The sequence below is a fragment of the Tenrec ecaudatus genome, chromosome 1 (assembly GCF_050624435.1).
Source record: "Tenrec ecaudatus isolate mTenEca1 chromosome 1, mTenEca1.hap1, whole genome shotgun sequence".
NCBI lineage: Eukaryota > Metazoa > Chordata > Mammalia > Afrosoricida > Tenrecidae > Tenrec > Tenrec ecaudatus.
In genome coordinates this window covers 13,337,540-13,349,633 of record NC_134530.1, presented here as the reverse complement: position 1 = coordinate 13,349,633, position 12,094 = coordinate 13,337,540, and positions in this window count along the sequence as shown.

Sequence of the window (12,094 nt, the reverse complement as noted above, 5' to 3'; positions counted from 1 at the left end):
ACACACACACACACACACACACACACACACACACACACACACACACACACAGTGGCCCGGCAGGGAGTGGTGCCTCAGCGGGGAGCTAGGCAGGAAAGGGCATGCTCAAGGGCAAGCTCCCACCATGATGGGGCTCAGTCCGCTGGGGCCCTCTGGACGTCCTCCCACTGAGCGGTGAGGGAGTCAGTGTGCTGGTCATTGTCACTGGCATGGCAATCCCGCTTTGTGCAGCTGTGGGGGAGTGGGGGGTAAGGGAGGGGGGACACAACACTACCACTCAGCAGACGCTGGATGCTGACTGTTGGAAGGGGGGCCTGCAAGGACCTCTTACTTTCGCCTCAGTGTTCAGCATAGCTGCCCCAGGGAGCCTTCCCAATGTCCCCACTCTTTTTATCCATGTGCGTCATTTTGACTCTCCTGGAGTCCACACGCCTGTGTTTATTAAACGGGGGGGGGGTGTTGCACCCCCACCCCCGGCCATCTGCCCTTGGGAGACCTTGGGAACCTGGCAAGCAATGCTTCCCAGGAACCTCTCTCAGGCAGAAGGATGGCTCAGTAAGCAGCTTAGTGGGGACATTTGGCCTGAGGCAGTGAGTTCTTTTGCAAAATGGTTCATGCACAAGCAGCTTCCGGAAGTATCTGCTCCCGGGTCTGACGACTCGTCAAACCCCTTTGCCGCGGCATTGGGTGACCCCAGAGGACGGAGGAGAACTGGCCCCATGGAGATTCCAACGCGTCAGTCTTTACAGAAGCAGAGCGCCTCCCCTGAGAGAGTGAGCGGCTGGTGGGGTAGAACCGCTGGCCTTTTGGGCTTGCAGCCAAGCACTCACACCCCTGTGTCACCTGGGCTGGCAGCGTCTGATTCACTCACTGCCACCCGGTCAGTACTGACTCAGAGTGACCCTCCAGGACAGAGTAGACCTGCCCCTGTGGGTTCCAGAACTAACTTCAGGGGAGTGGAAAGCCTCGTCTTTCTCCCAAGGAGCAGCGGGTGGTTACAAACTGCTGACCCTGCGGTTAGCAGCCACAGGGCTGCCAGGGTCAGACTCGAGGCTGGGTTTGGGGGAGTTTGGGTGGCCTTGGTGATTCTGTTTCTGTCACTGAGTGTTCCTGAAATCCTGCGCTATCATCTACTGAGTTCATCTAACGATGATTTACTTCCAGGACACTGTCCCGTCTTTGGGTTGATGCTGCCCCATTGGAATCATATCGGCGCAAGATGTTTGGGTACACGAATTATTTTGGTGTCTCTCTAAGCATTGCAGTTTGGGGCCCCCCAAGTTCTTCCTTGGAGACTCGGCCACTTGTCCTCATAAAATAGAGTTGGCATACGTACTGACTGGCTTATGGCGGGCTGGCTGTCTTTTTAGCTTGCCGGACAGCCCCCTGAGACCCTTAACCACTCCCCGACCAGGGCCCCCTTACTGATCATCAGTGTTATTCTTTCAGTGGCCTCTGACCTCAGAGGTGTCCTCTGAGGTGATACTGCTGGGGAGAAAGCTTCTCTGCCACCTTGCTGCACCCCCAGAGGGTGATGGTGACGGTGGGGGGATGGGGACGGGGGGCAGGGGGAGAGACCTTCCTGGAGGGGGGAAGAAGCGAGGGAGCCCAAGGGGTTGGTAACCAGTGACACACGTCGTTTGGGTGGGTGTTGTCCAGTTCAGTAGCTCCTGGTGTGGCCCCTCCCCAACAGCCCTTGCACACCCCACTGTACAGCATCCTTGGTGATTGTATTAGCCATCGGAATCATCCAATAATATATGGTAAACACAGTTGTGACATTCCTCAGGGGATACAAACGCTATCAGCAAAATTGTTTTGCAAAATCTTTCTCCCGTAAATCACCGCTTTAGTAGTGATGTTGCCCCGAACCAGGGTTTGTGGCCCCCAGGGCAGCGGAGCTGAATTCACCAACTCCCAGGTAGAGAGGGAAAGAGCAAGTTTGCGACCTCATCCGGGGAGCGTCGGGAAGCCATGCAAGTTGTCTGCATGGTATCGCAGCTGTGTCCAGAGCTCGCCGACTTTGCACTGGGTGGCGCACACCAGGGCGACCGCGGACTGACATCCCAAGTGCTTTCCATTCTGCAAGTCCCAAGAGAATCCCAAGACTGAAATGTGGATTGTAATCAGAGGAAACAGCAGTGACTCACAAGCCGTCGACCAGGGATGTCTTAACCACCCTCTAGGTAGCTTCCTCCAGGTGATCGTGCATACTCCCTGAGCACAGAAAGTTAAAATTCCACCGAGGCTGAGGTGAGGAACGGGGCAAACATGGAGCGCGTCAGTCTCACTACAGATGGAATGCTAATGCAGGATGCGAGTACACATCGGCCATAGTTCCAGCTCTAGAGCAGAAGCCTCTGATTCCCCACCCCCATCCTCTCCCTTAAAGACTACCTCATATCCCCCCATTCACAATATAAGTTCACTAGTCCTAGTGACTACAATTTTGTAACCTGATAATCGGTTCCCCCTTTCCAATCCACCCTCCCAGTATCGCCACTCACACCACTGGTCCTGAAGCGATCATCCGCCCTGGATTCCCTGTATTTCCAGTTCTTATCTGGTCGAGGCAGATTTGTAAGGTAGAATTGGGATCGTGATAGTGTGGCGGGGTGGAGGGGGGCGGAAGAAGCATTTAGGAACTAGAGGAAAATTGTATGTTTCATCATTGCTAAATTGCACCCTGACTGGCTCATCTCCTCCATGAGACCCTTCTGTAAGAGGATGTCAAGTGGCCTACAGATGGGCTTTGGGTCTCCACTCCACACTCCCCCCATCATTCACTATGATATGATTTTCTGTTCTGATGATGCCTGAAACCTGATCCCTTCAACACCTCGTGATTGCACAGTCTGATGTGCTTCTTCCATGTGGGCTTCTTTGCTTCTGAGCTAGATGACTGCTTGTTCACCTTCAAGCCTTTAAGACCCCAGACACTATCTCTTTCGATAGCCGGGCACCATCAGCTTTCTTTGCCACATTTGCTTATGCACCCGTTTGTCTTCAGCGATCGTATTAAGCAGGTGAGCACACAATGATATGAATTTTTGTTCTTTGATGCCTGATAACAGCTCCCTTCAGCACCTCATGGTCACACAGGCTGGTGGCACAATAAACTTTAACTATATCAAAGACCCATCTACAAACATCATTGGATTCCTTTATACTAATGAAGAGAACTCAGAAAAAGGAAACCCAGAAAGTTGCACCCTTTACCACAGCCACCCAGAAGACGAGATGCTTAGGGATAAAAGGAGAACTACAAAAGCAAGAAACCAATGGAAGACTATGCATGCTCCCAGATAGGAAGCCTTAACACTGTGAAAATGCCAACCTTACCCCAAATAATCCATACATACAATGCAATCCCAATCCCGATTCCCTGAAGAGATGGGAAAGCTAATCATCAACACGACATGGACAAGAAAGAGATCCTTCATAAGCAAATCATTACCAAAGAAGAGCAAAGTTAGCGCGTTCTCACTTCCCAATCTCAAAATCTATTCCAGAGCCCAGCAGCCCAAACAGCCTGGTGCTGGTACAATTCTAGGTGCACAGACCGGTAGAACAGAACCGAGAGCTCGGAAGTTAATCCATCAACCAACAATGTTCTTTGAGAAAGGGCAAAAGACATTAAATGGGCATGCAATAGTCTCTTTAACAAATGGTGCTCAAAACAAACAAACGGTGCTGGCGAAACTGAATCCCAAATGCAGAAGGAGGAAACAGGACCCGTATCTCACATATACAAAAATAACTCAAGATGATCGAAGACTTAAATGTCAAACCTAGAACTACATGGATCGCCGGTGGAAAATTAGGGACAAACTTAGGTTCTGTCGTGTTAATCGATGCCTCCAGCTAATTCTACAGCAATTTATTATATTCATGCAAGTCATTTCTGCTTACTGTTATCTTTAAGCAACTCTTAGTTCAACTTTTCACTAATAGAATATGGTTGGAAATTTTTCCAATGTAGTAAAATTGTATCTACAAAGAAAAACAATGTAAAGGACTTCACTAATAGCATAAAGATAAGCCACATATGGGGGGATATGTTGACGATGACCTATCAGACAAGGCACTGATCTAAGAGAAGTTACAGACAACTTCAACACTTCAGCAAGAAAAAGACAAATCACCCCATTTTTAAAAGGGGAAGAGGGCAGGACGAGCTATTTCAAACAAGAAGACATCTAGGCATTCAAGAAAAAAAGGGAGAAATACTCAACATAATTAGCCATGTGAAGATGCAAATCAAAACATTGAACTATCACCTTACCCCAGCATGACACACACACACACACACACACACACACACACACACACACACCAGAAAGCAACAAGTGCTGGTGAGGATGCCGAGAGACTGGACCGTCACTTGTGAAGGGGTGGAGTTTAGCCTGTCCATCAGGTCACAGCTTGATGATCTCATTAAATAGCTTTCTGGAGGTGGGATACATACAGACTCTGTTTCGTCTTCCTGCGGACAAGAAAGACACATGGAGCTACGCTAGAGCCCTGGAGCTGGAGGGGCCGCGTGGAGACCCCTGTCAGCATTGAGATGATTCCACTGCCACTGGATCCGCAAGACTTTCCACCCACTGGCCTGCAGGCTTCCTGCATTCGGCATCATTGCCTGTGTTGTGTGAGTCTGAAGAGGAATTTATAGCTTGGTGTCAGACATATGGCCTAATATCAGACAGATGGATGTGATCTGGACTGGGCTGGGACATTTTCTTTTTTTTAAAAATCATTTTATTGGGGGTTCATACGACTCTTATCACAACCATCCATTGTGTCAAGCACATCAGTACATCTGTTGCCCTCATCATTCTCAAAACATTTGCTTTCTGGGATGTTTTCTAATACACAATCGGTCTTTTATACAAAACTCTTATACACATAGGAGGGTCTCTGAATGTGTTTCTCTCATCAACCCAGTCCTTCACTCCGACGTTCATCCATAAGTCTCTTTCAGACTCATGCGGCCACCTGCGGGTGATGCAGACAGTGAACCAGGAAGCAGAAGGTCACAGGCCAGTGGATGAAGGGTTGTGTAGATCCACAGGTCAGGGGAAGCACGGCAGGGCACCAACAGCTGTCAGGGTTGGGTGGCCCACGTACGGCTGGCCCTGGAGGCCGGCCCAGAGTCTCCATGAAGTCCTAGCGAGAGTCCACACCCCCCAAGGAAGAGTCATGAAGCCACCACTTGATTGGCTTGGCTCCACCCCTAGCCAGGGGTGTCTAATTGACATAATCCCCAACTCCCACAGTGCACAGCCCAGCGGATTAAGAGCCAGGACACAAATGGAGATATACCCACCTGTGTTCGTGATGGTACTATTCACATTAGTGAAAAAGATAGAAAAAAGCTAATGCCCCTCTGTGGAAGAATGGATACATCAACTTTGGGAGCTATGGATTACTACTCCGTGTTTAATAATGATGAACCTCAGAAACACCTCCTAATATGGATGAGCCTGGAGGACAGTACACTGAGTGAAATCAGCCAATCAATGAAGGACGACTATTGTGTGAGAACCTTATGATAAAAAAATAAAATACCAAGGTTGTCACGCTAAAAGAAACCTTCTTTGATAGTTACCAGGGGCTGGAGGGGAAGGAGGAGTGGGGGCGTCACGCAGGATCAGAGGCTGGAAGACAAACAAGTGTTAACTTGGGTGAGGGCGAAGGCAATGTACAATAAGAAGAAGGTTGGCCAAAAAAAAGTATGGAGCTGGGAAGACACTGGGAGAGTTGCAAGGGTTAAAGGCAACGGAGGCAAATGCTGTTATTTACCCAATCCTGCAGCAGTGGTGATCTGTGAGCAAATGCTTGGATAGACATTCAGGTCAAACAGTTATGGGAAGGAGAGTGGGGAGGACGGACCCACAAATACACATCTATGGGTTTGACAGAGGATCTTTGCACTTGTGTATTTGCCGTAAATATATCCGTGAATGTGGTGCAGCACACGGGGGTGGGGATGATGATAACTCTCAGACATCACCATACACCTTGAGGAAATGAGTCACCGAGCCTAGGGGATCATGACCATGGTCTGTGGGGACACGCCAGTCAATTGGCATAACCTAGTTCCCAAGGACGAGGTTCTACATCCCACTTTGGTGACTAGCAACTGGGGTGTGAAGAGTTGTGAGTGGCCATCTCAGGGGCAGCTACTGGTCTCTCCTCATCCAGAGGAAAACAGGGATGAAAAGGGAAAGACATCTCAAAACCATGGGTCCAAGGGACTCATGGGCCACACTAACATCAGTCTCCGCAGCCCTGAGACCAGAAGAACTAGATGGTGCCTGACCACCACCGCTGACTGCTCTAAAAAAGGATCACGGTTGAAAGCCCTGCGTAGAGAAAGGTGGAATAGAACTCACAATCATAAAAGAGGTCAGGCTCACTGAGCAGATGGAGAACAAGAGAACCCTGAGTTACCCTTCAGGTCTACACCTGAACTCACGTCCACATTAGAAGCATCGACCATGTAAGCTCAAAGGGGCAGCATTTTCCCAGGGACAAGGTCTCAGAGGGTGCGGGAGAGGGAGGAAAGGACACAGGGAGGAAGTAGAATAAGGGAGGGGACCTGGGGACCATGGAGGGGATTGTACTGGATGAACCGAAATAAATGTACGCAAATTGTTGAATGTAGAACTGGTGATTGAGTCTGTCCATCTTTATATTAGAAATTTTAGAAAAGAATAAACATTTTTAAATGATACAGGTGAAAAAAAATAACAAAAGCCCGCGGCAACGAAAACAACAGCAAGTAGTTGTGGATCACGGTCACTGGGTGAGAATGACAGCTCTGGCCTGAGCACGGTCCAACCAAAGTCAAAGTCAGAGCCACCAACGTCAAGTCAATTCTGACCCACAGCAACTCTATGGGACGGAAGAGAATGACTTCCCCACCCCACCCCCGCTCCCCCGTTTCTGGAGTTGTACGTCTGGGAGCGCAAGCTGTCATCTTGCATGTCCCACTACCCCACCAGAGCTCCCTCGGGCTCAGAAAGCCAGTGAACTCAATCCCCATGAACCGGGATTGCTGACACATGTTTTGTCGTCAGAACTGAACACGAGGATCTCTTTCCAGAAACGATGTAGTTCTTCTGAAACATGGCACACAACGTTTATAGACTGTCGCGTTGCTCTCACCTCCTCTGACCGTCTGCTCCTCCCCGCTGCCCCCAAATCAACCCACCAGCCAGGTGTCCACCTGCCCCATCCGAAGCAGGCTGTGCCCTAGAGTCGGCTGCGAGAAAGCCCTTACCTGTTACCCTGGGATGAAATGACTCTCTCCTTGAAAGTGAGGTTCTGGAGGTCTCAGCACCACAGGTGGGGGACATCTGTCGGGCGAGGTTGCCTTTGGAATATGAACGCAGCGGACCGTCGTTGCCGTGGAAACCGGTACTCGGGCGGCAAACGCTGGATAAATCTCTGCGAAGTCCTCATGCCCCAGAGCAGCGGTTCTCAACCTGGGGGTCAAACGGCCCTGTCACAAGGATCGCCCGATTCATCGCAGTCGCAAAATGACCGAGATGACGTAGCAACGAAAATGATTTTATGGTTGGGGGGTGGGGGTGGTCACCACCACATGAGGAACTGCCTGAAAGGGTCCCGGCATGAGGAAGGCTGAGAACCACTGCTCCAGAAGGCCCCCCCAAGACCCCCTCGTGCGCAGTGGAGCATTCTCCAGTTGGCAAATGGCCTAGTCAAGCAGAAAACAGTCAAAAGGTGTGTCCCTCTTCTGGATTCATACATTCAGATAGCTGAACTCCTAAATAATTCCTATTTTAATACCACCGCCCCGTAGCCACCAGGACAAGGACCCGCGATTTCTGTTGGGGACACAGGGTCTGCTGATGCTGCTATTCATGGTCCACATTCCTACACCCCCTTTTTTTTTAAAAGAAATTCTATTTGCAGATCCCTTGGGTGCCTGGAAAGCGCCCTGGTGGAACCATGAATGAGGCACTGGGAGACTAACCACAAGGTCAGGGGTTGTAGCCCACCTACCTTCTCCAAGAGGGAAAGATGAGGCTGTCTGCTGTCCCAGAAACCCTAAGAAACAAGTCTACCCTGTCCTGTCAGGCTGCTATTGAGTTGGAATCGACTTGGTTCTCATCTGGGGTGTCTGGAAAGGGGGCCCGGTGGCGCAGTGGTTAAGCGCTCAGCTACCAAGCGGAAGGTCAGAGGCTGTAGCCATTCTGTGGGAGAAAGAGGTGGCAGTCGGCCCCTGTAAAGATTCCGGCCTTAGCAACTCCATGGGGGCAGTTCTTTGTCACATGAGGTCACCGAGGAAATGAGCAAACCCAACAGAGGGGGGCTACATGGGGGGCGGGGATAAGGCGCGAGGCCCAGGGATGAGGGACAAGCATCCAGACAGAGAAGCAGGCAGCCCTGGCCAGCTGTTCAAAGGAAAACAGGAAGCCTGTGCCCTGCCCTGCTGGCCTCTTGGCCCAACTTTTGTCTTTGTGACTTAAACTCCCAAAGGCAGCAGGCCTCCAGCTTCCTCCCCTGGCCCTGAGTGAACCAAGTCCCAGCATGCAACATCTCCCCAGGCTCAGCGCTCGCTCAGCACCACTTCTCTGGCACCTGTTTGGGCCTCGGAAGGCCAGAGCTGTGCACAGGGCTTCTTCCTCACCTGTCCTTAGGCTGGAGGCTCCACGGGCACCTGTTCATTGGGGGTGACCTTGCTGCCATTAGAAACACCAGGAACCTAGCTTCCAGCATCACGGCAATGCACAAACCACCGCGGTGCAACAAACCAACACACGCGTGGTGGATATGGAGGTGAAAGTTGGATGTTGAATAAGGAAGAGTGTAGAGGGTCAGCTACATTTGAACCATGGAGCCGGAGGGAAATACAGAAAGCCCCAGGGGCTGCTCAAAGGTCAAACTGCTCTGTATTGAGGGGAGGTAAGGTCAGAGTGCTCCTTAGAGGCAAGGATGGCAAGACTTGGTCTCACATGCTTGGGACATGTTGTCAGGGGAGACCAGCCCCTGGAGAAGGGCATCGTGTTTGGCAGCAAAAAACGAGGAAGGCCTTCAAGGAGCTGGACGGACACAGCGATGGGCTCAGACAAAGGAACGATGGTGAGGATGGAGCAGGACCGTGCAGTGCGGTGTTTCATTCTGTGATGCACAAGAGCCACGATGGGTTGGCGTTGACTCAATGGCACCCAACAACAACAACAAGGCCAGAGCTGAGAGCATGGCCCAGATTTCAAGACAAGGAGACAGGCCCGGAGAAAGCCCAGCTTGGACTCTAATTCCACCTCCTGCCCATATGCCTCCCTGCTCCAAGCACACAACAGCTGTTCATTCCTTCATTTGTTCCGACTTGGCAACATGCATGTGATGTGCAGAGATGTGAAGACACGGGGCCCATGGGGGCAAGCTCTGGGTCTGACACGCCATGGGATCTGAAGCCAGAGGCTGACCCGCCCTCAGTCTTGCTCCCCTGAATCTAGAATGGGGTGCTGACACCACTTGCTGGGTTAAGCAGGAGCCCATATGCCCAGTAAAGCACTGGGTTGGTGCTCAGTAGAACACTGCTGAATGGATGGCCCTGTGTAAAAATGGTGAGCACGTGTGTGTGTGTGTGTGTGTGTGTGTGTGTGTGTGTGTCTTATCCTGGCTCCTCTAACTTTGCAATAAGGGAGGAAGATCAATGTCAACGGCCCCAGCCGAGGTCGGGCACGCCTCCATCCTCCAACCTTTGAACCAATTCTGACACCCACCGTCCCTCTGATGGCACGCTCTGCTGCTTCTTCACAGCCGTGGGGTTCAGGAGGGAAGCTAACAGAGAGAACCACAAATCAGGATCAGGCACAGCTCAGAGTACAGTTCAGTCGACATGCTAGTGACCCAGGCCTCTCTCACGACGAAGACTGCGAAGCGGAGACAAGGAATGCATGAAAGTGGAAATTTTATTTTGGTTGAGGAACCAAAGCGTAAAGCAGGACTAGAGTCGCCAAGGCAAGTTCCCTAAAAAAGGGTGGGCTTTATGGTTTTATACGTGCACTCTAGGAAGCCAATGGAGAGAATTATGAATAGGTAACAGATTTTGGAGGGGTGGCCATGAACATGCCTTGGGGAGGGGTGATGATTCTTGATAGGCTGTGGAATATTGGATCTCTTCCTTTCAAATGTCTTCGGAGTTGGTCTAGTGACATCTTTCTGGTGACTTTTGGTTCCTTGACCAAAGTACCTTTGTTCCAGGGTGACCTGAAGGTTGTGCCTGCCCTTCCTGCGAATGTTCAGTGGGCCAGGTCGGGTCATAACTGAGGCTCCCTTGCTGTGATTGGGATGCTTTCCTGGGAGAAAAGGGGCTCAGAATGGATAGGTTATCAGGGAGGAAATTCTAGGTTAATTATGGGTCATATATGAGATAGATATATCGTGCAACATCCCATATCCTAAGTGTAGTTTCCTTGGGCGAGGTGTGGAATTTACAACACTACACAGGACTAAGCAGGATGGGGAATGGTCTTGGCTAGACTAGAGAAACAAATCCACAGAAACATTATAAATATATATATATATATATATATATAAAGTGTACATTAAGAAAGCATCCCAACCCAGTGTTGTCCAAGCCCATAATCCAACATTAGTCTATACGTCTGACACCAATCTACAAAATCCTCCTCAATCTCACAAAACACACGCAAAGATGCCAACTGCAGGAGGAAAGCCAAATCAGTGAGCATGTAAACATCTCAGTGCTGGCAGGGGTCTCCACGCGGCTGCTCCAGCACACAGGGCTGCATCGGGATAGATTCATGTGGCTGCTTCTCAGGGATGTTTTGCAGGAAGTGAACCTTGCCAGCTGAATCAGGGAACTGGCTAAGGCAGCTGCACCCTGGTCCGATCACCAGAGAGCAAGAGACCCGGGAACTAGAAAGACGAGGCTCACCAAGTCATTTATCGCTCCACCCTTCAATTATTCCCACATGTGTTTATTGGCCAGGTTGGCACAATAAATCTTGACTATCTCAGGTCTCTAGCCTGCCTCTTCTGGCCTCTGATCTATTCAGGTAAGTGTTAGAAAGCTCTTTTAGCTCTGCCAATTAAATGCCTGGAGGCACCCTACTCCACCCTAAGCCTCTTACCCTAAGGCACTCACTCCGTTTCTCACTCCAGGGGTGAGGAAGACCACCATTCTGCCATGTGCTTGTCTCTTGGTTCAGCTGCCTCTGTGGCCCCCGCTTTTCTGTCCCTGCTTCTTGCCAGCTGGCACCACAGCCCCCAAAGCAAGGCTATTCAGTGCACGGATCTCAGGTCCAAAAAGCGTGCGCCACTCCTGGCTCTTTCTTAATGATTGTGAAGTCCCCCTTTCCGCCCTTGTGTTGGCTCCCTTTAAGCCTTGAGGGGTGGGAAAACGGACCTATCTCCACATGAGGATTCCATACACTATGTTGGTATAAGCCCACCCCCATAAGGGTGCCATGCACCTTGTTTACATCATTAGCAAGCTATTTAGTCCCCTGGTTGGATTTCAAGCAACTCACATTTACACAGTTTAGCCAGTCACCTGGCGGGAGCCACAGAGACCATAGCTAGAAGGACCGATAATTCACTGCACCACGCCCTGGAATTCTGCTCTCCCGAACCTTGTCTGATCTAGTGCCAGAAGATGAGCCCCAAAGGTTGGAAGGCACTCAAAAATACGACTGCAGAAGAGCTGCCTCCTCAAAGCAGAGTTGACATCAAAGGCACGAGTGGAGCAAAGCCGTCTGCGTTTTCGTTCCTGATGGGGCGTGACTCAACGTGAGAGGAGACAGCTGCAAACATCCACTCATCATCAGAAAGTGGAGCGTACGAAGAATGACTGCGGAAAAATTGGACTTACTGCCATTGAGTTGATGCTCACACATGGCGACCCCCCAGGACAAAGTAGAACTGCCCCCTGTGAATTCTGGAGACCGTAATGCTTTCCAGGAGTAGGAAGCCCTGTCTTTCTTCCACAGAGCAGCTAGTGTTTTCTAATTGCTGATCTTGCTGACCCACCAGGGCTCCTTAGGAAAACTCTAAGTCATCCAAAGAGAACTAGAATGCATAAAGATCTATA